At 39.0% G+C, this 23885-nt stretch overlaps 1 protein-coding gene across 2 annotated transcripts in view; it reads right to left on the bottom strand.

Moving 5' to 3' along the window:
* PIWIL2 (piwi like RNA-mediated gene silencing 2) overlaps positions 1-23885 on the bottom strand; it is a 73562-nt gene that overhangs the window by 3722 nt on the left and 45955 nt on the right. The gene's annotated exons all lie outside the window — the stretch shown is intronic.

The following is a 23885-nucleotide window of genomic DNA, read 5'->3' as shown; positions in this document are numbered from 1 at the left end:
CTGTCTAGGCAAAGAACAAGGTAGAGAAATGCACATATGACTGCACATCCTACAAATCTACCATTTTCACATTTTTTGTATGTAAGTAACATCTGAAGTTGCTAATTAGTGAAAAGGTCCTTTACTAAATATTATCCTAAAGGATAACATTAAACATAAAGGTATAACATTAAACATTTTTACTTTAAGTAATTAGTTAGCAAAAAGTCATGGTAAGTTATTTATGGATCCAAATCAAATTTGGATGCTGGCTTGAATCAGTTTGAAAAATAATGTGCTTCCCATTAGAGAATATAATTATGTTCTAGCTGGATTTGATTTCAATGGTTCAAGAGAATAAGCTGTTCTATTTTAAACTAGAAGTTCCCTGAAAAGTGCTTTAGTTTGACTCACAGTAAGTGGCAGTTCGATTCTAATCGCATGGTATAGGTTATTCACAATTCCCCTCAAAAACCTAAATTACTGGGGCGCCTGGGTGGCTCAGTTGGTTAAGCAACTGCCTTTGGCTCAGGTCACGGTCCCGGAGTTCCGGGATCGAGTCCCGCATCGGGCTCCCAGCTCCATGGGGAGTCTGCTTCTCCCTTTGACCTTCTCGCCTCTCGTGCTCTCTCTGTCTCTCTCTCAAATAAATAAATAAAAATCTTAAAAAAACAAAACAAAACAAACCTAAATATACACACAGACTATACATTCTTTTTTCTTAACACTATTCATTCTTTATACATTACTCTTTTTAAGTTCAATTCAAAGAATACTTTTTAAATGTAACCATTTAGAATATTTCTGGAATTTAAGTTTAGAACTTCAAATATTTTATAAGTGTCTCTTTCTTTCTAACAACACCTCAAGTATTTCATTTACAAATGTGTACTCATCTTGACAGTCCAAAACTGACATTAGTGCTCCAGTTTGTACTACTTTTTTCGTGTGTTATCTTTGGCTGTCCAGCATCTATTCTACCTTTTTTGGTAAGAACATTCAGTTTTCTCTTACCCCCAAAAGGATAAGTCTGGGAGGACTATTAATCCAGGTGCATTCCCCTTATCCAAGGTTTTTCAGCACTCCTGATGTGACGGGGCTAGATAATTTTGTTTTGCAGGGGCTGACACTACAGGATATTTAGCATTCCTGGCCTCTACCCATTAGGTGCCAAGAGCAATTGCCCCCAGTTTTAACTAAAAATGCCTCTAGACACTGCCACTGCCCCCAGCTGAGAACCACTAACCAAAGGACATAAAGATGACTCAAGTCACATCAACACTACGTTCCTCCTTGCTCGGAATCTTGAGCAGAGAATGAAAATCACTTGGGGGACTCCTGGGTGGTTCAGTCGATTAAGCTTCTGCCTTCAGCTCAGGTCACAATCCCAAGCTCTTCGGATCAAGTCTCACATGGGGCTCCCTGCTCAGTGGGGAGTCTGCTTCTCCCTTTGCCTGCTGCTCCCTCTGCTCGTGCTCACGCTTGCTCTCTCTGACAAATAAATAAATAAATCTTTAAAATAAAAAAAGAAGAAGAAAACTGCTTGGATTTTGGACCCTTTGTGGTGGTATCTCTTTAGGTCCTTGCTTCTGGAACCTTTGGAGCTACCCTGGCTCCTGTCCATTTCCCAGCTTGATGCTAAACCTTCTCAGCCGTCCTGAGACTCTCTGTAATTTTATCAGCTAATTCCCATTTTGCTAAAGTTAACACATTTCTGTAACTTCTCAAAGACCTTTTACTGATACACAGTGTTAAAAGGTGGATACCCCAGGTATCAGGAAAAAACTCTCAATTCACAGGTAAGGAAACACAGAGGAAGGACACTGGATCTGGGGTCAGGAGATCTGGGACTGAGTCTGATTCTACTGTCCCTTGGCTATGATCTTGAACACTGTTTCCTCAGTTGAAAAATGGACTTTACCTTGTCAGGGTTGTTAAGAGAGATAAAGTAAAAAGTATATTTGGTTGACTCTTGAGCAACACAAGTTTGAACTGTGTGGGTCCACTTATACATTAATTTTTTCCAATACAGTGCAGTATTTTAAGTGCATTTTCTCTTCCTTATGATTTTAACATTTTCTTCTCTCTAGCTTACTTTGTTGTAAGATTACGGCATGTGATACATTTAACACACAAAACATGTGTTAAATCTACTGTTTATGTTATTGGTAAGGCTTCTGGTCAATAGCAGGCTATTAGTAGTTAAGTTTCTGAGAAGTCAAAAGTTATACACAGAATTTTGACTGCATGATGGAGGGGGTTGATGCCCCTAACCCCTGTGTTACTCAATGGCCAACTACATTTATTTTTAAAAGCTGTTGAGAACCAGCTAGGTCAGGGAAACACAGGTATTCGAAGCACAAAGAAGGGACATAATGAGATCAATGGAGTGAAAAATAGAAACAAATTCATCTGAAGTATTCATTGATATCACCTCTTTCTTTAAAATTTGCTAACCACTGAGTGTGAGATATTATACTTGGCCCTATATAAGCTGCCAGTAGAAGTGAAAAGACATGATTCCTGTTATCAAGGAGCTTAAAAGCCTAATAATAATAGTTAACAATGGTAACTTTTCTAGGTCATCTAATCCAGTCTCCTCATTCTATAAATGATGATTATGGTCTAGACAAGGATCAGGACATAAGACAAATCAGGTTTTTTTAAAAAGATTTAATTTATTTATTTGATAGAGAGCACAAGCAGGATGAGCAGCAGGCAGGGGCAGAGGGAGAAACAGGCTTCCTGCTGAGAGGGGAGCCCAGTGCAGGCAGGGCTTGATCCCATTCATTCATTCATAGAGCACTCAAAGCCACTAAATAAAGCAATTGTGCTTGTCTCAGAAAATTAAAAAATTACTTTGATACAACCCAAATATTCATGGAACCCAAAGTAAAACTGGGGAGACAGATATATAAAGTAAATGCTAGTGACAAATTATAAATAACATTATAAAGGTGTAAGCAAAACACTGTAAGAATAGAAAAGCATAAAACATGTGTCATCTGGAGAGAGAAAAATGATCATTATGCCTCAGTAAAAGGTGTAATGAAAAATCAGGAAACAATTGAGACAGCAGAGAAGGATAAAAGGATTCCAGGTAAAACATAAGCAAAGGCCTAGATTACAGCTGGAGAAAGGGTAAGAAAATTACTAGAGACAACTATATGATCAGTTACACATTTGAAAAACTACTCAGGCGACCATCTGAAAAAACAGATCGGGAGCCTGGGTGGCTCAGTTGGTTAAGCATCTGCCTTTGGCGTAGGTCATGATCCCAGGGTCCTGGGATCAAGCCCTGCATCAGGCTCCATGCTCAGCAGGGAGCCTGCTTCTCCTCCCCCGCTCAGGTTATCTCTCAATAGTTCTCTCTTTCTCTCTCAAATAAATAAATACAATCTTAAAAAAAATTAAAAAGTAAAAAAAGATCAAAGATGATTAAGAATGGGTATTAGGACTAGAACACTTCAAGTTCAGAATGTCAAAAGACACCAAAAACCTTCATTCTTACGGTACCACACAAAGAAATCAAACTATAAAAATCACACTCCCAGGGATGCCTGGGTGGCTCAGTCAGTTAAGTGTTTGACCCTCGGTTTCGGCTAGGGTCATGATCTTGTAGCTGTAGGATTGAGACCCACACTGGGCTCCATACTCAGCTTGAAGTCCTTAGGGTTCTTTCTCCCTTGGCTTCTCCCCCTGCTTGCACAGGTGTGCACACAGTCTCTCCTAAAATAAACAAACAAATAAATAAAATCCTAAAAAAAAAAAAAAAAACACCCTTCCATATGGGACTATCAAAAACCAGCAGATGCAAGAAAGCCTTGATAAACTGACTTGAACAAAGAGGAGCCTTCAAAGATGAGCAGTGAATCTCTAAAAGATCCGAGAGACAAATGCCAAGAATGAGTATGGGTAGCAGGAAGAGGAGGCCGGAGGCTGGAGAAATTGTTATCCAAAACAGACCAGATTGACAGGATTCTTGGGAGGTGGTGGAGGAGGAAGGATAAGGAATTTGTCTTCCCCCACCCCTCCTTAACAAATGCACTAGCAGAATCCACCTGCTGTAAACGGTTTTGGAACTCTAGATAGAATTCATTGAAGGCTTGCAACTTCTCAGGAAGACTTGGGACAGTGAAGTGCAGGTTATTTCTTACTCTCAGTATAAAAGCAGCCCTATCAGGATGCCTGGATGGCTCAATTGGCTAAGCTGCTGCCTTTGGCTGGGGTCATCATGATCCCAGGGTGCTGGGATCCCGTCCTGCGATGGGCTCCTTGCTCAGCGGGGAGCCTGCTTCCCCCTCTCTCTGCCTCTGCCTGCCACTCTGCCTGCTTGTGCTCTCTCTCTTTCTCTGACAAATAAAATAAATAAATAAATAAAATCTTTAAAAAAAAAAAAAAAGCAGCCCTATCCCCATGCTCACCCACGCTTCAGGGCACTATCCTTTCAATCCCAGGATCTGTGCTCTGATTGCTGCTTTTTTTTTTTTTTTTTTTTTAAAGATTTTATTTATTTATTTGACAGAGAGAAATCACAAGTAGATGGAGAGGCAGGCAGAGAGAGAGGAAGGGAAGCAGGCTCCCTGCTGAGCAGAGAGCTGGATGCGGGACTCGATCCCAGGACCCTGAGATCATGACCTGAGCCGAAGGCAGCGGCTCAACCCACTGAGCCACCCAGGCGCCCCTGATTGCTGCTTCTGATCATGTGCATGCGAAGAGGCAGGCAGCCATTCTTGCTACATCTATCTCTCCAGCACAAGTGACTTCCATGGGGTGCCTGGGTGGCTCAGTGGGTTAAAGCCTCTGCCTTTAGCTCAGGTCATAATCTCAGGGTCCTGGGATCAAGCCCCACATCAGACTCTCTGCTCAGCAGGGAGCCTGCTTCCTCCTCTCTCTCTCTGTCTAGTGATCTCTGTCAAATAAATAAATAAAATCTTAAAAAGAAATTTAAAAAAAGTGACTTCCAGAGGCTTTAATGGGTAAGTGCCATTCATTTTGCTCTTTCTCCTCTTTGGGGGGTCAAACACTGAAACTAGACATTCAAAAACAACTGCATATATGTAAATAATCAGGAAGTGACAATGCATGTCCAGACACAGAAATGTGCAAAAAAGAACTTAAAAGACCTTAAGTTTCAGCACAGTCATAACCTATAGCAATAAAAAAAAAGAAAACTAACAAAAACCAGCAGAGCCTTGAAGAAGGGGAAGAATCTGATTTCCAAAGTTACAACATTAGATTCAAATGTCCAGTTTTCAACAAAACTCACAGGCAAAAAAAGAAAGAGGAAAGTACGCCTAAAGGAAAACATTAAATCAACAGAAACCGTTGCTGACAAAGACCAGCAGTTATGCTGACCAAAGACCTTAAAACAATGGTTTTATTTTTTTTTTTTTTAAGATTTTATTTATTTATTTGACAGAGAGAAATCACAAGTAGACTGAGAGGCAGGCAGAGAGAGAGAGAGGGAAGCAGACTCCCTGCTGAGCAGAAAGCCCGATGCGGGACTCGATCCCAGGACCCTGAGATCATGAGGACCCTGAGATCATGACCTGAGCCGAAGGCAGCGGCTTAACCCACTGAGCCACCCAGGCGCCCAAAACAATGGTTTTAAAGATGCTCAAAGAACCAAAGGGAGATGTGAACAAAGTAAAAAAAAAGTGGAAATATTAATGAAAAGAACACCTAAAAAGTAATGAAAAATAACTTCTAGAGTTGGAAAGTACAATAAATGAAATGAAAATTCCCTAGACAGATTCAAATGCAGATCTGAATAGGCAAAAGAAAACAGCAAACTTGAAGACGTGCCATGCAAGAAATGCTCAAAGAGTCCTAGAGGATGAAATAGAAGAATACCTAATAGTAATGTGTAGCTGTGCGAAGAAATAAAGATTTCAATAAAGGTTAAGTATTATTGTAATGATGGTTGGTACTACATTTTAAATTTTTCTACAGTATTCGTAAGACTAGTAATTTAAAAAAGAAGCATTAGTCTACAACCTAGTGCCATTTACCTTTGGTTTATAACTCTAAATCTTGTTTTTTACAAAATTTAAACACAAATGTATCTAAAAGGATTATCAGTCTACGTTTTGGGGCATATTTATTTATTTATAAATAAAGATACCTATACTTTTTGACATCAAATGTCAAAATATATAATAAATTTTAGATATATTTTTTATCTATCTATACTTATATATAAAGAGCTAGAGACAGACCTGCAAGGAGCAGAGCTTTTAATATGTTATTGAAGTTAAACTACTATACATTCAAATTAAGAGTGTTAGAACTTTAGGAAGTTAAATGTAATCCCCATACTAACCACATAGAAAATAGCTACTAAACATACATAAAAGGAAATGAGGGCACCCCCAACAAAGTCAACTCAAGGAGGTCCATATCTTAGTGTGGACATGTAAACCCCATCAGCTGATTTTTCAGCAGAAACATTGCAGACCAGAAGAGAGTGATGTGAGATATTCAAATTACTGAAAGGAAAAGATCTCCATACAAGAATACTCTACCCAGCAAGGTTATCATTCAAAATAGGAGAGATAGGGGCACCTGGGTGGCTCAGGGGGTTAAGCCGCTGCCTTCGGCTCGGGTCATGATCTCGGGGTCCTGGGATCGAGTCCCGCATCGGGCTCTCTGCTCAGCAGGGAGCCTGCTTCCCTTTCTCTCTCTCTGCCTGCCTGTCTACTTGTGATTTCTCTCTGTCAAATAAATAAATAAAATCTTTAAAAATCAAAACAAAAACAAACAAAAAACAAACAAACAAAAAAAAAACAAAATAGGAGAGATAAAGAGTTTCACAGATGAAAAGAAACTTAAAGAAGTTCATCACCATTAGACAAACCTTATAAGAAACATTAAATGAAATTCTTTGAGTGAACAGAAAAGGTCATAAGAGCATTAAGAGTATTATGAAAAGGGGATGCCTGGGTGGCTCAGTTGGTTAAGCCACTGCCTTCAGCTCAGGTAATGATCCTGGAGTTCTAGGATCGAATCCCACATCAGGCTCCCAGCTCCTTGGGGAGTCTGCTTCTCCCTTCTCATGCTCTCACTCCTTCTCTCAATAAATAAATAAAATCTTTTTAAAAAAGAGTATTATGAAAGGAAAAAAATTCAAAGATAAATGCAAACATATAACACAAATAGAGTAAGCACTTATAAAACCTGTATAGAAGTTAAAGCACAAAAGCAATAAAATCAATTATACCTATAAATATCAGCCAAAGGAGTCACGAAATAAAATTAAGACAACCTATACATACACTGTGGTTGGGGGGGGGATAAAAATTTAGTGCTTTTTTAATGAGTTCAAACCTAAGCAACCCATAAGATATTATATACGAACCTAACAGCAACGACAAATAGATACACAAAAAATAAAGAAAATGGAATCCAGGCATATCACTGAAGAAGGCCATCAAACCATAAGGCAAAAGAGCAAGAAAAGAAAGGAACAGAGAAAAACTATTAGAACAACCATAAAACAAGTAGGGGCACCTAGGTGGCTCAGTTGGTTTCAGTTAAGGTCATGATCTCAGGGTAGTGAGACTGGGCCCACCAGACTCAGCACTGAGTCCACTGCTCAGCTGGGAGCCTACTTCCCTTCCTCTCTCTCTACCTGCCTCTCTGCCTGCCTCTCTGCCTGCTTGTGATCTCTGTCTGTCAAATAAATAAAATCTTTAAATAAAATAAAATAAAGACTGTAGCAAGAGACAAAGGACACTACATAATGATAAAGGGAACAATCCGAGGAGAGGATATAACAATTGTAAATAGTTGTGCACCCAACATGGGAGCACCTAAATGCATAAAGCAACTATTAACAGACATAAAGGAAAAAGCTGACAATAATACAACAATAGTAGGGGAATGGAAAGACATTCCACGTTCATGGGTATGAAGAACAAATATTGTTATAAAAGGTCTATACTAGCCAAAAAAATCTATACATTTAGCACAGTCTCTATCAAAATACCAATAGCATTATTCACAGAGCCAGGACAATCCTGAAAAATTGTACGGAACCACGATAGAACCTGGATAGCCAAAGAAACCTTGAAAAAGCAAAGCAAAGCTGGAGGCATCACGATTCCAGACAATTGTAGTAATCAGAGCAGTACGGTACAGAAACAAAAATAGACATACAGATCAATAGAACGGAAAACAAAACCCAGAAATAAACCTATAACTATATATAGCCATTAACCCTTGACAAAGCAGGAAAGAATATCCAATAGGAAAAGGACAGTCTCTTCAACAAATGGTGTTGGGAAAACTGGACAGCAACATGCAAAAGAAAGACACTAGACCACTTTCTCACACATACACAAAAATAAACTTGAAATGGATTAAATACCTAAATGTGAGACCTAAAACCATAAAAGTCCTATAAAAAAGCACATGCAGTAATATCTCTGACATCAACCGTAGCAATATTTTTCTAGATTATGTCTCCTGACACAAAGGAAACAAAAGCAAAAATAAACTATCGGGACTGTATCAAAATAAAAGGCTTCTGCACCGTGAAGGAAACAATCAACAAAACTAAACAGGAGGGGCACCTGGGTGGCTCAGTGGGTTAAAGCCTCTGGCTTTGGCTCAGGTCGTGATCCCAGGGTCCTGGGATTGAGTCTCACATCCGGCTTTCTGCTCAGCGGGGAGCCTGCTTTCTCCTCTCTCTCCCTGCCTCTCTGCCTACTTGTGATCTCTGCCTGTCAAATAAATAAAATTAAAAAAAAAAAACACTAAACAGGAAACTATGAAATGGGAGGGGATATTTGCAAATGACATATTCAATAAAGAGTTAGTATCCAAATATATAAAGGACTTGTAATACTCAACACCCCAAAATAATCCATTAAAAATGGGCAGAATATATGAACAGGCATTTTTCCAAAGAAGACATACAGATGGCTGGGATCCTGGGTGACTCAGCTGGTTAAGCGTCTGCCTTTGGCTTGGATCATGATCCCAGAGTTGTGGGACTGAGCCCCAAGTCTGGCTCCCTGCACAGTGGGGAGCCTGCTTCTCCCTCTGTGTCTGCCTGCCACTCCCCAGTTTGTGCTCTCCTCTCTCTCTCTCAAATAAGTAAAAATTTAAAAAATCCTAAAAAAAAAAAAAAGACATACAAATGGCTAACAAATCCATGAAAAGATGCTCAACATTACTTATCATCAGGGAAATGTAAATCAAAACTGTAATGAGATATCACCTCACGCCTGGCAGACTGACTAAAATCAACAACAGAAGAAATAGATGGTAGAGAGGTGGAGAAAAAGGAACCTTTGTGCACTGTCTGATGGGAATGCAAACTGGTGCAATCACTGTGGAAAACAGTATGGAGCTTCCTCAAAAAAGTTAAAAATAGAACTACCCTACAATCCAGCAACTGCACTACTAGGTACTTACTCAAAAAATACAAAAACACCAATTCAAAGGGATACATGCACCCCTATGTTTACAGCAGCATTATTTACAACGGCCAAGATATAGTAAGCAGCCCAAGTGTCATCAACTGATGAATGGATAAAGAAGATGTGAGATAAAGAAATTTGTATTAAGTTCTTTAACATCACCCATATTTTTCTAGATAGGTCTCCTCAGGTATGGGAAACAAAAGGAAAATTAAACTACTGGAACTATAGCAAAATAAAAAGCCTTTGCACAGTGAGGGAAATCATCAACAAAACAAAAAGGCAACCTGCTGAATGGGAGAAAGTACTGGTAAATGATATATCCAATAAGGGGTTAAAATCCAAAATATATAAAGAATTTATAAAACAACACTAAAAAACAAATCGTCCAGTTTTAAAAAATGGGCAGATGGGGGTGCCTGGCTGGCTCAGCTAGTAGAGCATATGACTCTTGATCTCAAGGTCATGAGTTCACTCCCCACACTGGGCATGGAGCCAACTTAAAATCTGGGGAAAAAAAAATGGGCAGAGGATCTGAATAGACATTTTTCCAGAAAAGACGTTTAGATGGCCACTGGACACATGAAATGATGCTCGACATCACTATTCATCAAGGAAATGCAAATCAAAAATACAATGAGATAGGGGCGCCTGGGTGGCTCAGCGGGTTAAAGCCTCTGCCTTCGGCTCAGGTCATGATCCCAGCGTCCTGGGATCGAGCCCCACATCGGGCTCTCTGCTCCGCGGAGAGCCTGCTTCCCCCTCTCTCTCTGCCTGCCTCTCTGCCTACTTGTGATCTCTGTCTGTCAAATAAATAAATAAAATCTTTAAAAAAAAAGAAAAAGAAAAAGAAAAAAAATACAATGAGATATTACCTCACACCAGTCAGAATAGATAAAAACAAAAACCCAAAAAATAACAAGTGTTGGTAAAGATGTGGAGAAAAAGGAACTCTCATGTACTGCTGGTGAGAATGCAAAGTGGTGCAGCCACTGTGGAAAACAATATGGAGGTTCCTCAAAAAATTGAAAATAAAATTACAATATGATCCAGTAATTGCACTACTGGGTATTTATACAAAGAAAGCATAAACATTAATTTGAAAAGATATAAGGACGCTTATGTTTATGGAAGCAAAATAGTCAAGATACAAAGCAATCCAAGCGTCCACTGACAGATGAATGGATAAAGAAAATGTGGTATACACACACACACAGACACCCAACATGCTGGATTATTACTCAGCCACAAAAACAGATCTTGCCGTTTGCAACAGCATGAACAGACTTGGATGGTATTATGTTAAATGAAATAAGTCAGTCAGAGAAAGACGAATACCTTATAATTTCATTCACAAGTGGAATTTAAGAAACCAAGCAAACGGACAAAGAAAAAAGAGAGACAAACAAAAAACCAGACACTTAAATACATACAGCAAATTGTCAGTTGCCAGAGGGTGGGTGGGTGGGGAAGATCCTTGAAATAGTAAAGGTCGGGGGGCGCCTGGGTGGCTCAGTGGGTTAAGCCGCTGCCTTCGGCTCGGGTCATGATCTCAGGGTCCTGGGATCGAGTCCCGCATCGGGCTCTCTGCTCAGCAGGGAGCCTGCTTCCCTCTCTCTCTCTCTGCCTGCCTCTCCGTCTACTTGAGATTTCTCTCTGTCAAATAAATAAATAAAATCTTTAAAAAAAAAAAAGAAATAGTAAAAGGGGATTAACAGCACACTTAATCTGATGCACACAGCATGATGTATAGATTGTTGGATCATTATGCTATATGTTAATTATACAATTAAAAAATGAAATGAGAAAGGAATGTAATCATTTTACAACAAAAAAATGAGCTAAACACAAAAGAAGATACTAATACAGTAAATGGAGGACAAGAAAAGCTAGAAGGCATACATAGAAAACAAACAGCAAAAGGACAAAATTTCTCCCCTAATTAGTAATTACTTTATTTTTTTTTTTAAAGATTTTATTTATTTGACAGAGATCACAAGTAGACGGAGAGGCAGGCAGAGAGAGAGAGAGAGAGAAGCAGGCTCCCTGCTGAGCAGAGAGACCGATGCGGGACTCTATCCCAGGACCCTGAGATCATGACCTGAGGTGAAGGCAGCGGCTTAACCCACTGAGCCACCCAGGCGCCCCTAGTAATTACTTTAAATGTAAATGAATTAAACTCTCCAATCAAAAAAAAAACCGAGACTGGCAGAACAGATTAAAAACACATGATCCCGGGTGCCTGGGTGGCTCAGTGGGTTGAGCTGCTGCCTTCGGCTCGGGTCATGATCTCGGGGTCCTGGGATCGAGTCCCACATCGGGCTCTCTGCTCAGCAGGGAGCCTGCTTCCCTCTATCTCCCTCTCTGCCTGCCTCTCCATCTGCTTGTGATCTCTCTCTGTCAAATAAATAAATCTTTAAAAAAAAAAATTTAAAAACACATGATCCAAAAAAACCAAAAAAAACAAAAAAAAACCCACATGATCCATCTATACACTATCTACAAGAAACTCACTTTAGATCCAAAAATACATGTAGATTGAATGTGAAAGAATGGAAAATGATATTCTGTGCAAATAGTAATAAAAAGAAACTGGGGGGGGGGACCCTAGGTGGCTCAGTCAGTAAAGGATGCAACTCTTCATTCTGGTTCAAGTCTTGATCCCAGGGTTGTAAGATCAAGTCCTTTGTCAGGCTCAGTGTTAAGTGTGGAGCCTAATTAAGATTTATTCTTTCCTTCTCTCTCTGTCCCTCACTACCCCACCCTCCCCAAAAAGAAAGAAACAAACTAGGGATGTTTATACTAATATCAGACAAAATAGACTTGAAATCAGAAATAGTTACAAAAGGCAAAGGACATTATACATTAAAAAAGGTTCCAAGGGCACCTGGGTGGCTCAGTGGATTAAAGCCCCTGCCTTGGGCTCAGGTCATGATCCTGGGGTCCTGGGATCAGGCCCCACATCAGGCTCTCTGCTCAGCGGGGAGCCTGCTTCCCTTCTTCTCTCTCTGCTTGCCTCTCTGCCTACTTGTGATCTCTGTCAAATAAATAAATAAAATTTAAAAAAAATAAAAATAAAAAAGGTTCCAAAACTGCAAGATAATGTAACAATTCTAAGCATTTATACAGCTGATAACAGAGCATCGAAATATGTGAGAAGGGCAGAATTGAAGAGAGAATTAGGGAAATGCAAAATCAAAAGTACAGTAATATATCACTTCACACCCACTAGGATGGTCAATATAAATATAAATATACATATATACACACATACACACACACGCACAGACAGAAGACAAGTATTGCCAATATGTGGAGACACTGGAACCCTGTGCACAGTGGGATTATTAAATGGCATAGCCGCTGTGGAATACAGTACAGCAGTTCTTCAAAAAATTAAAAAGAAGATTTACCATATGATCAAGCAATTCCATGTCTGGATACAGAGGGCGTTTCAGTTTTACAAGATAAAAAGAACTATGGAGATTGTGGTAGTGATAACTGCACAACATTATAAATGCATTTAAAACCATCAACTGGGGGTGCCTGGGTGGCTCAGAGGGTTAAGCCTCTGCCTTCAGCTCAGGTCATGATTCCAGGGTCCTGGGATTGAGCCCCACATTGGGCTCTCTGTTGGGCAGGGAGCCTGCTTCCCCCCTCTCTCTGCCTGCCTCTCTGCCTACTTGTGATCTCTCTCTCTCTGTTAAATAAATAAATAAATAAATAAATAATCTTAAAAAAAAAAAAAAACCATCAACTGTATTAATCAAAAAGTTAAGACAGTATATTTTATGTTATATGTATTTTACTCAATAAAAAAAATTGGAAAAAAAAAAAAAAAGAGGCCAGGCAAACTATGGGCAATTGTGGTTACAGGAAGGGCAAGCTGATGTCTGGAGGACTCCTCCAAATAATAATCACTTGCTGGAGTAAGCACTCCACCCCAATCTTGTCCCAATTCAGCTGAGAAAAGAGAAGTGAAGATGGAACTGAAAAGCAGAAAGAACCCACATTCACATATTCTACAGCTGCCTGCAACTTTTCATTCTAAAGGAAATTCCTTGGCCCTCCCCCCTCTAAAGTCAAATACTAGCAAAACTGGTCTAACCCTATGTAGTCATAGCAACAGTCAGAACCACATCAGCAGCAACAAGGTTGATCAGAGCTGAGTTCCAGCTTCTTAAGCTTAGGCTAAGTAACTAATGAACTTATCATGTGGTGATTACTCATCATGAAAGATAAAGCTGAGTCAAGTGTCACGAATGTAGTTGGGTTTTGATTTTCACACTTGAGTAGAAGGAAACACTGGCACCCATACTCAAACACTAGGTTTTAGTGGCCCCTGAGACACCAAAGTAGAGAGACCAAGCAGAGAGTTGGAGATAAGTCTAGGAGCTCAGATGAACAGTACTGACTACAGAGTGTGTCCTTTTGGGTCCCATCTTTCTCTACCAGCAGTCCTTGGAACATTCTAGGAAGTCCATAAAGTCGAAAATATTTTTATACCACAATACTACTACTACATTACCTGTCATTTATCACTGTAATTCTCTCATAAATTACATACTAGAATTTTCCAGAAGTGAATGACGCATTACATCACAAAAGACTAAATATAGAATATTTACTTGCATTTTGCTAACCCAAACATTAAAGCCATTTGCAAAAATGTAAACCAATGGCTCTCTTCTCACTAAACATTTTGGTAGTAGTTATCTTTAATTAAAAATGTTGTTATTGGGCGCCTGGGTGGCTCAGTGGGTTAAAGCCTCTGCCTTTGGCTCAGGTTGTGATTCCAGAGTCCTGTTATCAAGCCCCACATCAGGCTTTCTGCTGAATGGGGAGCCTGCTTCCCTTCCTCTCTCTCTGCCTGCCTCTCTGCCTACTTGTGATTTCTGTCAAATAAATAAATAAAAATCTTTAAAAAAAAATGTTATTGGGGGGGACGCCTGGGTGGCTCAGTTGGTTGGACAACTGCCTTCGGCTCAGGTCATGATCCCAGAGTCCCGGGATCGAGTCCCGCATCCGGCTCCCAGCTCCAAGGGGAGTCTGCTTCTCTCTCTGACCTTCTCCTCGCTCATGTTCTCTCTCACTGTGTCTCTCTCAAATAAATAAATAAAATCAAAAAAAAAAAATGTTATTGGGGCATCTGGCTGGTGCAGTCAGTAGGGTACGCAACTCTTGATCTCAGGGTTAGAAATTCAAGCCCCATGCTGGGCGTAAAGGTTACTTAAAAATAAGTAAAGTAAAAACAAAAATGTCATGTCATTAACATATACTGAGTTTATACTTATCCTATTTTTTACTAGAGTACAGTTGACATAGGAGACTAATTTCAGGTATACAATATAATTATTTCATATTTATACATATTGTAAAATCATCAGCAAAATCCATCTTGTTAATATCCATCACCTCATAAATTATAGTATTTTCTTCTTGTGATGAGAACTTTTAAGATCTACTGTTAGTAACTTTCAAACATACAACATACAGTATCAACTACAGTTGCTAACATTACATCCCCATGACTCATGTAATTTTATAATTGGAAGTTTGTACTTTTTGACCCATTTCAACCATTTTGTCCACTCTCCTCACTCCCCAACTCTGACAACTCCAATCTGTTCTCAATGAACTTTTTTTTCAAGATGACACGTATGGGGTGCCTGGATGTCTCATGGTTGGTTAAGCTGGTTAAGCTTCATGTCCCACGTGGACTCCACGTTCAGCAGGGAGGCTGCTTGAAGATTCTCCCCCTCTACCCCCTCCCCCACTTGTGTGCATGCACTGTCTCTTAAATAAATGTATCTTTAAAAAAAGACAACACAGGGGCACCTGGGTGGCTCAGTGGGTTAAGCCGCTGCCTTTGGCTCAGGTCATGATCTCATGATCCTGGGATCAAGTCCCGCATCAGGCTCTCTGCTCAGCAGGAAGCCTGCTTCCTTCTCTCTTTGCCTACTTGTGATCTCTGTCAAATAAATAAATAAAATCTTGAAAAAAAACAAAAGACAATACATATGAATAAACTCATGTGATATTTTTCTTCCCCCAACTTATTTCACTTAGCACAATGCCCTCAAGGTCCATCCATGTTGCTGCAAATGGCAAGATTTCATTCTTTTTTAATAGCTGAGTAATATTCGATTATAATATATATACCACAGTTTCTGTATTCATCCATTGATGGACAATTAGGTTGGCCCATCACATCTTGGCTACTGCAAATAATGCTTCAGATACCATTTTAAGTTAGCGTTTTCATTTTTTTTTTTTTTTCAGGTAAACAGCCAGAAGGAGAATTGCTGAATCATATGGTAGTTCTGTTTTTAATTTTTTGAGGAACCTCCAAAATGTTTTCCATAGTGGCTGCACCAACTTACATTTCCATCACAGTGCACAATGGTTCCTTTCTCTCCACATCCTTACCAGCACTTCTTTTCTTATTTTAAAGTAAACTCAAAAACATTAAACATTTCCTCAATTTTAACTTTTAATATGATAAATATTGATATATACTACTTAAATAAAAACTCACTAATATTTAAAAATGTAAAGGGTTCCTTAGACTGAAAGTTCAAGAATGGCTGGACTAAAGATATAAATCTAAATACAGACATTAAATCAAACCATGAATGAGCTTAAAGCCTGCCCGCAAGATGTGACACTTGAGACCAGGATTTCTGAAAAATCTTACAACTGAAAAGCTGGACAAAGTACATACACATTAGGTGAAGGCCTTAAATCCAGGCAACATCAGCAAAAGAATGGAGGCATAGACAAATGAATCAGGCCTTTGTATCTGTTTTTACCATGGCATCAGTTGCTGGTTTTGCTGATATCACAAGGGTACCTAAAAGGCTTAGGTTTGGAAGTGCCTTTTTTTTTTCCTTTTTTGAACAATTTTATTTGCTTTTAGTTTGCTATGCCTTAAGGTCACTCTTTTAAGGTATAGAACTCAAAGGTTTTATATTCATAGAATTTTGCAACCTTCATGAGTTATCTTTTTTTTAAGATTTTAAAGAACACTGCTTAAACTGTTTAAAGAACCCTTTGTTCAATCTTTAAAGATTTTATTTGAGAGAGAAAAAGAGTGTGCATGCCCAAGTGCACAAGTAGGGGACGGGCAGAGGAAGAGGGAGAAGCACAAGCAGACTCTCTCCACTGAGCAGGGTACCTGGTGCGGGGGCTCCTTTCCAGGACTCTAGGATCATGACCTTGTACATGGATCATGATGTACTCCCTCTGCCCTTCCCCCATACTCATACTCTCTCTTCTCTCAAATAAAATCTTTTTTTTTTTTTTATACTTTTCTTTAATTAAAGATATTATTTATTTATTTGATAGAGAGAGAGAGCAGACAGGTAGGGAGGGTGGCAGGGAGAGAGAGAGAGAGAGAGAGAGAGAGAGAGAAGCAGGCTCCCCGCCAAGCAGAGAGCCCGATGCGGGACTCGATCCCAGGACCCTGAGATCATGACCTGAACCGAAGGCAGAGGTTTAACCCACTGAGCCACCCAGGTGCCCCTCTTTTTTTTTTTTTAATTTTTGATTTTTTAAAAAAATTTGAGACAGAGAGAGAAAGAGAGCACAAGTGGGGAGGACAGTCAGAGAGAGAAGCAGACTCTTCAATGAACAGGGAGCCTGATGTGGAGCTCCATCCCAGGACCAAGATCATGACCTGAGCCAAAGGCAGACACTTAACAAACTGAGCCACCCAGGCGGTCCTCAAAGAAATAAAATCTTTATTTATTTTTTAAAAGATTTTATTTATTTGACAGAGAGAGACACAGCAAGAGAGGAAACGCAAGCAGGGGGAGTGGGAGAGGGAGAAACAGCCCTTCTGCTAAGCAGGGAGCCTAATGAGGGGTCCCATCCCAGGACCCTGGGATCATAACCGGAGCAAACACTTAATGACTTAACAACTGAGCTACCCAGATGCCCCAGAAGTAAAATCTTGGGAAAAAAATACTATTTTTAGACCATTTATAAGTTCACACACACAAAAAACAAAAACCGAGATGGCAATACAAGAGTTCCCACATAACCCCTTTCAACCTTCAGTTTTTCTCCATTACCATATTAACTATTAAGGTAGTATATTTGTTACAATTAATGAGCAAATACTAACACATTGTTATTAACTAAAGACTATATTTACATTAGGGCTCACATGGTGTTGTACATTCTTTAGGCTTTGAAAAATGCGTGACATCATGTATCCATCATTACAGTATCACATATAATAGTTTCAGAGCCCTAAAAATCCCTCGCGCTCCCCATTTGTCCTTCCCTTCCTCACACTCCCAAACCTCTGGCAACCACTGATCTCTCTACTGGCTCCACAGTTTTATCTTTTTGAGAGTGTACTATAGTTGGAGTCATGTAGTATGTAGTCTCCCAGATGGGCTTTTTTTCATTTTGTAATATGCATTTAAATTCATTGCCTGGATACACCGCAGTTTACTTTTCATTTCACCTACTAAAGGAGATCTTTGTTGCTCCAAAGTTTTGGCAATTGTGGATTAAGCTGCAATGAACAACTCTGTGGAAGTTTTTGTACTGACATAAGTTTTCAACTCATTTGGGTAAATACTAAGAGCTACTGCTGGATCTTATGGTGAGAGGTTTTTTGTTGTTGTTGTTGTTGTTGTTGCTGCTGTTAAGTAGGCTCCATGCCCAGTGTGGGGCCTGAAATCACCACTCAGAGATCAAGAGTCACGTGCTCTACTGACTGAACTAGTCAAGCACCTCAAGAGTCTTTCTGGGGGTGGGGGGCTAGTTCCAGGTGGACATGAATTTGGAAGGGTAATACTGAACTCAGTACAGTTAAGGTTATTTAATTTTTAAATATAGTTAGATTTGCTTTGCTAATATTTTGTTGAGGATTTTTTAAAAAAAATTTATTTATTTACTTGACAGATCACAATAGGCAGAGAAGCAGGCAGAGAGAGGAGGAAGCAGGCTCCCTGCTGAGCAGAGAACCTGATGCAGGGCTCCATCCCAGGACCCTGGGATCACGACCTGAGCTGAAGGAAGAGGCTTTAACCCACTGAGCCACCCAGGTGCCCCCTGTTGAGGATTTCTGCATCATCTATGTTCATGAGCGATACTGGTCTGTGGCTTTACTGTAATGCCTTTATCTGGTTTTGGTGTGAAGTGGTACCTCGTTATGATTTTGATTCCCATTTCCCTAACTATTAATTACATTAAGTTCTTTTCATGTGTTGTTTTTTTTTTAAGATTTTATTTATTTGACAGACAGAGATCACAAGTAGGCAGAGAGGCAGGGAGAGAGAGAGAGGAGGAAGCAGGCTCCCCGCTGAGCAGAGAGCCTGACGCGGGGCTCGATCCCAGGACTCTGGGATCACAACCTGAGCCAAAGGCAGAGGCTTTAACCTACTGAACCACCCAGGCGCCCGGAGAAAGAGAATCTTAAGCAGGCTCATTGCCCCCCATGTAACCCAGTGTGGGGCTCAATCTCACAATCCTGAAATCATGACCTGAGCTGAAGACTCAGATGCAATTTAAGCAAATGCGCCATCCAGGCACCCCTTACGTGTTTCTTGTCTATTTGTATATGCTCTTTGGAAAAATGTCTATTCAAATGTTTCCTGGTTTTAAATTGGGTAATTGGTCTCTCTGTTGTTGAGGGATAAGAGTTCTTTACAATGTTCTGGAAAGTAGACCTTTATCAGATATATGAGAAGAATGATTCCTCCCATTCTATGGGTTGTCTTTTTACTTTGATGGTGTCCTTTGAGGTAAAAAAGATTTAATTTTGATGAAGTCCAATTTATCTTTTTCTTTACTTGCTTTTGCTTTCAGTGTCATATCTATTGTCTAATATACAGTCATAAAGATTTACACCTACATTATTATCCAGAATTTTAAAGTTTAAGTTCCTACACTTGAGTGCTTGATCCTTTGGAATTAATTTTGTACCTTGTGTGGGGTAAGGATCCAGCTTCATTCTTTCTCATGTGGATATCCAGGAGTCCCAGCATCAGTTCTTCAAATGACCATTCTTTCCACCCCTGAATGGCATTCTTGTGAAAAATCAGTTTACAATAGGGACGGGGTCTTCCAATCCATGAGCAAGTAAGGTATTTCCTTTTATTTACATTTTTTTCAATTTCTTTCAAGACATTCTGTAGTTTTCAGCATGCGTCTTACCCTTTTGTTAAAATTTTTCTGTTTCCTTTCATTTTTGATCACTGCTAGTATACAAAAGTACAAGTGATTAATATATATTAATCCTATATCCTCAATCTGGCTGAACTAATTTATTAGCTATAATAGTTTATGTGTGTGATTTTTTTTTTTAAGATTTTATTTATTTATTTGAGAGAGAGACAGTGAGAGAGAGCATGAGTGAGGAGAAGATCAGAGGGAGAAGCAGACTCCCCATGGAGCTGGGAGCCTGATGCGGGACTTGATCCCGGGACTCCGGGATCATGACCTGAGCTGAAGGCAGTCGTCCAACCAACTGAGCCACCCAGGAATCCCTATGTGTGTGATTTTTAAGGTTTCCTATATGTAAGTTAACAACATCTAGAAAGGCATAGTTTTTCTTCATTTCCCAACTAGATGCCTGCTGCAGCTCTCTGGTGATAGCTTTGGTTAGCTTTAGTATCATGGTAATATTAGCCTCATAGTCTGAATTGGGAAGTGTTTTCTCCTTTCCAATTCGATGGAAGAATTTATGACAGATTGGAGTTAATTCCTCTTTAAATGTTTGGTATAATCAAAAAGATTCAGTGGTCTGTGTCTTTCTCAGGGTCTGTCCGTTTCATTTATTTTCTTAGGACACAGTTGTTTACAGTATGTTTTTATAATCCTTTTTTTCCCATTTGGTCAGTAGTAAGGTTTCTTTCATTCCTGATTTTAGAAATCTTATTCTTCTATATTTCATGGGTGTTTAGCTAAAGGTTTGTCCATTTTATTGATCCTTTCAAATAAACTTTTGGTTTCATCGATTTTTACTATTGTTTTTCAATTTTCCATTTATTCATGTTCTAATCTCTATTATTTCCTTACTTCCTATTATTTCCTTGCTTTACGTTTGCTCTTCTTTTCTTTATTTCTCAATGTGGAAATTGGATTGTTTTGAGATCTTCATTTTTAAAATAGGTATTTACGACTGTAAATTTTCCTCCAAGCACTGTTTGCCTACATCCACAAGTTCTGGTATGTTGTATCTTTGTTTTTATTTATTTCAAAGTATTTTCTAACTTTCCTTTTAATTTCTTCTTTGATGCCTTGGTTATTCAGGAGTATTAATTTTCATGTATTTATGAATTTCCTGAATTTATCCTTATTAAAATTTCTAATTTCTTTCCACTGTGGTTTGAGAATGTATTTTATGTGATTTTAATCCTTCTAAATTTAATTGGTCCCAACATAGTTGACTATCTTGAGAGAATGTGCCATATACATTTGAGAAGAGTCTGTATTCTGTTGGTGGAGAGTTCTATAGCTACCTGTTATGTTCAGTTGGATCACAGCATTCAAATATTCTGTTTCCTTGTTAATCTTATTTCTAATTGTTTTATCCATTATTGAAAGTGTGGAGTTTTGAAGTCTCCAAGTAATTACTGTGAATTTTCTTTTCATTTTTCTTTTTTTTTTTTTTTAAGATTTTATTTATTTATTTGACAGAGAAAGGCACAGTGAGAGAGGGAACACAAGCAGGGGGAGTAGGAGAGGGAGAACAGATTTCCCACTGAGCAGGTAGCCAGCCCAATGTGAGACTCGATCCCAGGAACCTGGGATCATGACCTGAGCCAAAGGCAGACGTTTAATGACTGAGCCACCCAGGCGCCACTGCTGAATTTTCTATTTTTGCCTTTAATTACGTTAATTTTAGTTTCATATATTTTGAGGGGTCTATTTTGGGTTAGGTTCCTATGTATTTGTATTTTAGGTCTTCCTCACGGATTAACATTTTGCCATTATAAAATGTCCTTCCCTATCTCTAGTAACAATTGTTATCTTAAAGTCTGTTCTATCTGATAGTACAGCCACTCCATCTCTGTTTTGGTTACTATTTGACTTGTATATAATCTTGTTCTATCCTTTTACTTTTACTTTCAACCCACTGTGTCTTTGACACTAAAATGTGTCTCTTGCAGAAATTACAACCATGTATTTTTCACTTAATCCATTCTCTAATCTCTTTTGAGTGGGAGGTTTAGTCCGTTTCCAAGTAATTACTAATAGGGTAAGATTACTGTTTCCCACATGGTTTATATCTATTTTGTCCCTCTATTCTTCCACAACTGCCTTATTTTCTATTAAACAGATATTGTCTAGTTACCATTTTAATTTCCTTGTTCCCTTTGTTGTATTTTTCAGAGGTAGGATTTTTGTTTTGTTTTGTTTTTAAGATTTTACTTATTAGAGAGAGAGAATGAGCACAAGCAAGGGGAGGGGCAGAGGGAGAGGGAGAAGCAGACTCCCCACCCAGCAGGGAGCCTGATGCAGGATTTGATCCCAGAACCCTGTAATCATGACCTGAGCCTAAGACAGATACTTAACCAACTGAGCTACCCAGGTGCCCCTCAGAGTTCTTTTCTTAGTGTTTTCCTTGGAGATTATACCTAACATATTAACTTGGAACAATATCATTTGGTTAATTAATATAAATTTCAGCAATATTAAAAAGCTTTATACATGACTCCATTCTCTCACCTCTCCTTTGTGCCTTAATTGCCACACAAATTCAATCTTTACACTTTGTATACACTTCTATTCAGATTTACATCTATTATTTTAAACAGTTGTTTCTTAAATCATAGAGTATGAAAAGCTGACAAAAATACATTTTGCTCTCTTTTATATTTATCTGTATGGTTACCTTTTCTGGTGCTACTTCTTTCTCCATGTGGACACAAATTACAATCTAGCATTATTTCATTTCTACATGAAGGACTCCCTTTAGTATTTCTCGTAGGACAGGTGTGCCAGTGATAAATTTTTCCAGTTTTTATCTGAAAATGTCTTAATTTCTCCTTTTTTAAAATTGGAATACTTAAATTTTATTTTGCTTTCATTTTATTCCCCTTTTCTTTTTTTTTTTTTTAAGATTTATTTATTTATTTGACAGAGAGAGATTACAAGTAGGCAGAGAGGCAGGCAGAGAGAGAGGAGGAAGCAGGCTCCCTGCTGAGCAGAGAGCCCGATGCAGGACTCGATCCCAGGACCCTGAGATCATGACCTGAGCCGAAGGCAGCGGCTTAACCCACTGAGCCACCCAGGCGCCGCCCCCCTTTTCTTATTTTTTAAATTTAAGTTCAATTAACATATAATGCATTATTAGTTTCAGAGGTAGAGTTCAGTGATTGATTCTCCTTCATTTAAAAAAAAGTTGACATAGAGGTGCCTGGGTGTGGCTCAGTCATTAAGTGTCTGCCTTTGGCTCAGGTCAAGATCCCAGGGTCCTGGGATCAAGCCCCGCATCTGGCTCCCTGCTCAGCCAAAGCATACTTCTCCCTCTTCCACTCCCCCTGCTTGTGTTTTCTCTCTTGCTGTCTCTTAGTCAAATAAATAAGTAAAATCTTTTTAAAATTTGACATAAATAACATACCATAAAATGCTCCATTTTGCAGTCAAATGCTCTACCACTGAACTATACCCCCTAAAATGCTCCATTTTGAAGAGTATAATTCAGTGGTTTTCAATAATATTCACCTAGCTATGTACTAATTCTGTAATATTTTCATCACCAAAAAGAACCCTGTACTCATTAGCACTTACTCCCCATTCTTGCCCACATTCTCACTCTCTGGAAACCAGTAATCTCTTTTCTGTCCTTATGATTTGCCTATTCTGGATAGTTCGAATGAAATGCTATATAAAATAATCGCATTTTTATATCTAGCTGCTTTCACTTGAGCTTACTATTGTCAAGATTTATCTCATTTTTAGTTTTTCTAGATCTGAATTCTTATTCAAACTTTTTCTTTCATTATTTTGAATATGTCCTCCCACTGCCTTCTAGCCTCCATGATTTCTTTCTTTCTTTTCTTTTTTTTTTTAATTATCCTGTTATTTTCATTCATAGTATCCAAGTCTGGCAAGTCATTTTCTTTCTTCCCTTTTTTTAAGATTTTATTTATTTATTTGACAGACAGAGAGATCACAAGTAGACAGAGATGGGCAGAGAGAGAGGGAAGCAGGCTTCCTGTTGAGCAGAGAGCCCAACGTGGGGCTCAATCCCAGGAGCCTGAGATCATGACCTGAGCCGAAGGCAGAGGCTTAACACACTGAGCCATCCAAGCACCCTAGCCTCCATGACTTCTGATGAGAGAGCAGGTCTTAAACTTACTGAGGATGCCTTGAACACATTAAGTTGTTTTCTCTCAGTGCTTTCAATATGCTTTCTTTGTCTTTCAGTAGTTTTACCGTAATGTGTCTAGGTGTGGATATCTTTGACTTTTACTACTTGGTATGCACTGGGCTTCCTGGATAAGTTTGCTA

This window comes from Mustela nigripes, chromosome 1 (genome assembly GCF_022355385.1).
Source record: "Mustela nigripes isolate SB6536 chromosome 1, MUSNIG.SB6536, whole genome shotgun sequence".
Classification (NCBI taxonomy): domain Eukaryota; kingdom Metazoa; phylum Chordata; class Mammalia; order Carnivora; family Mustelidae; genus Mustela; species Mustela nigripes.
This window is presented reverse-complemented; position numbering and strand designations above follow the sequence as displayed.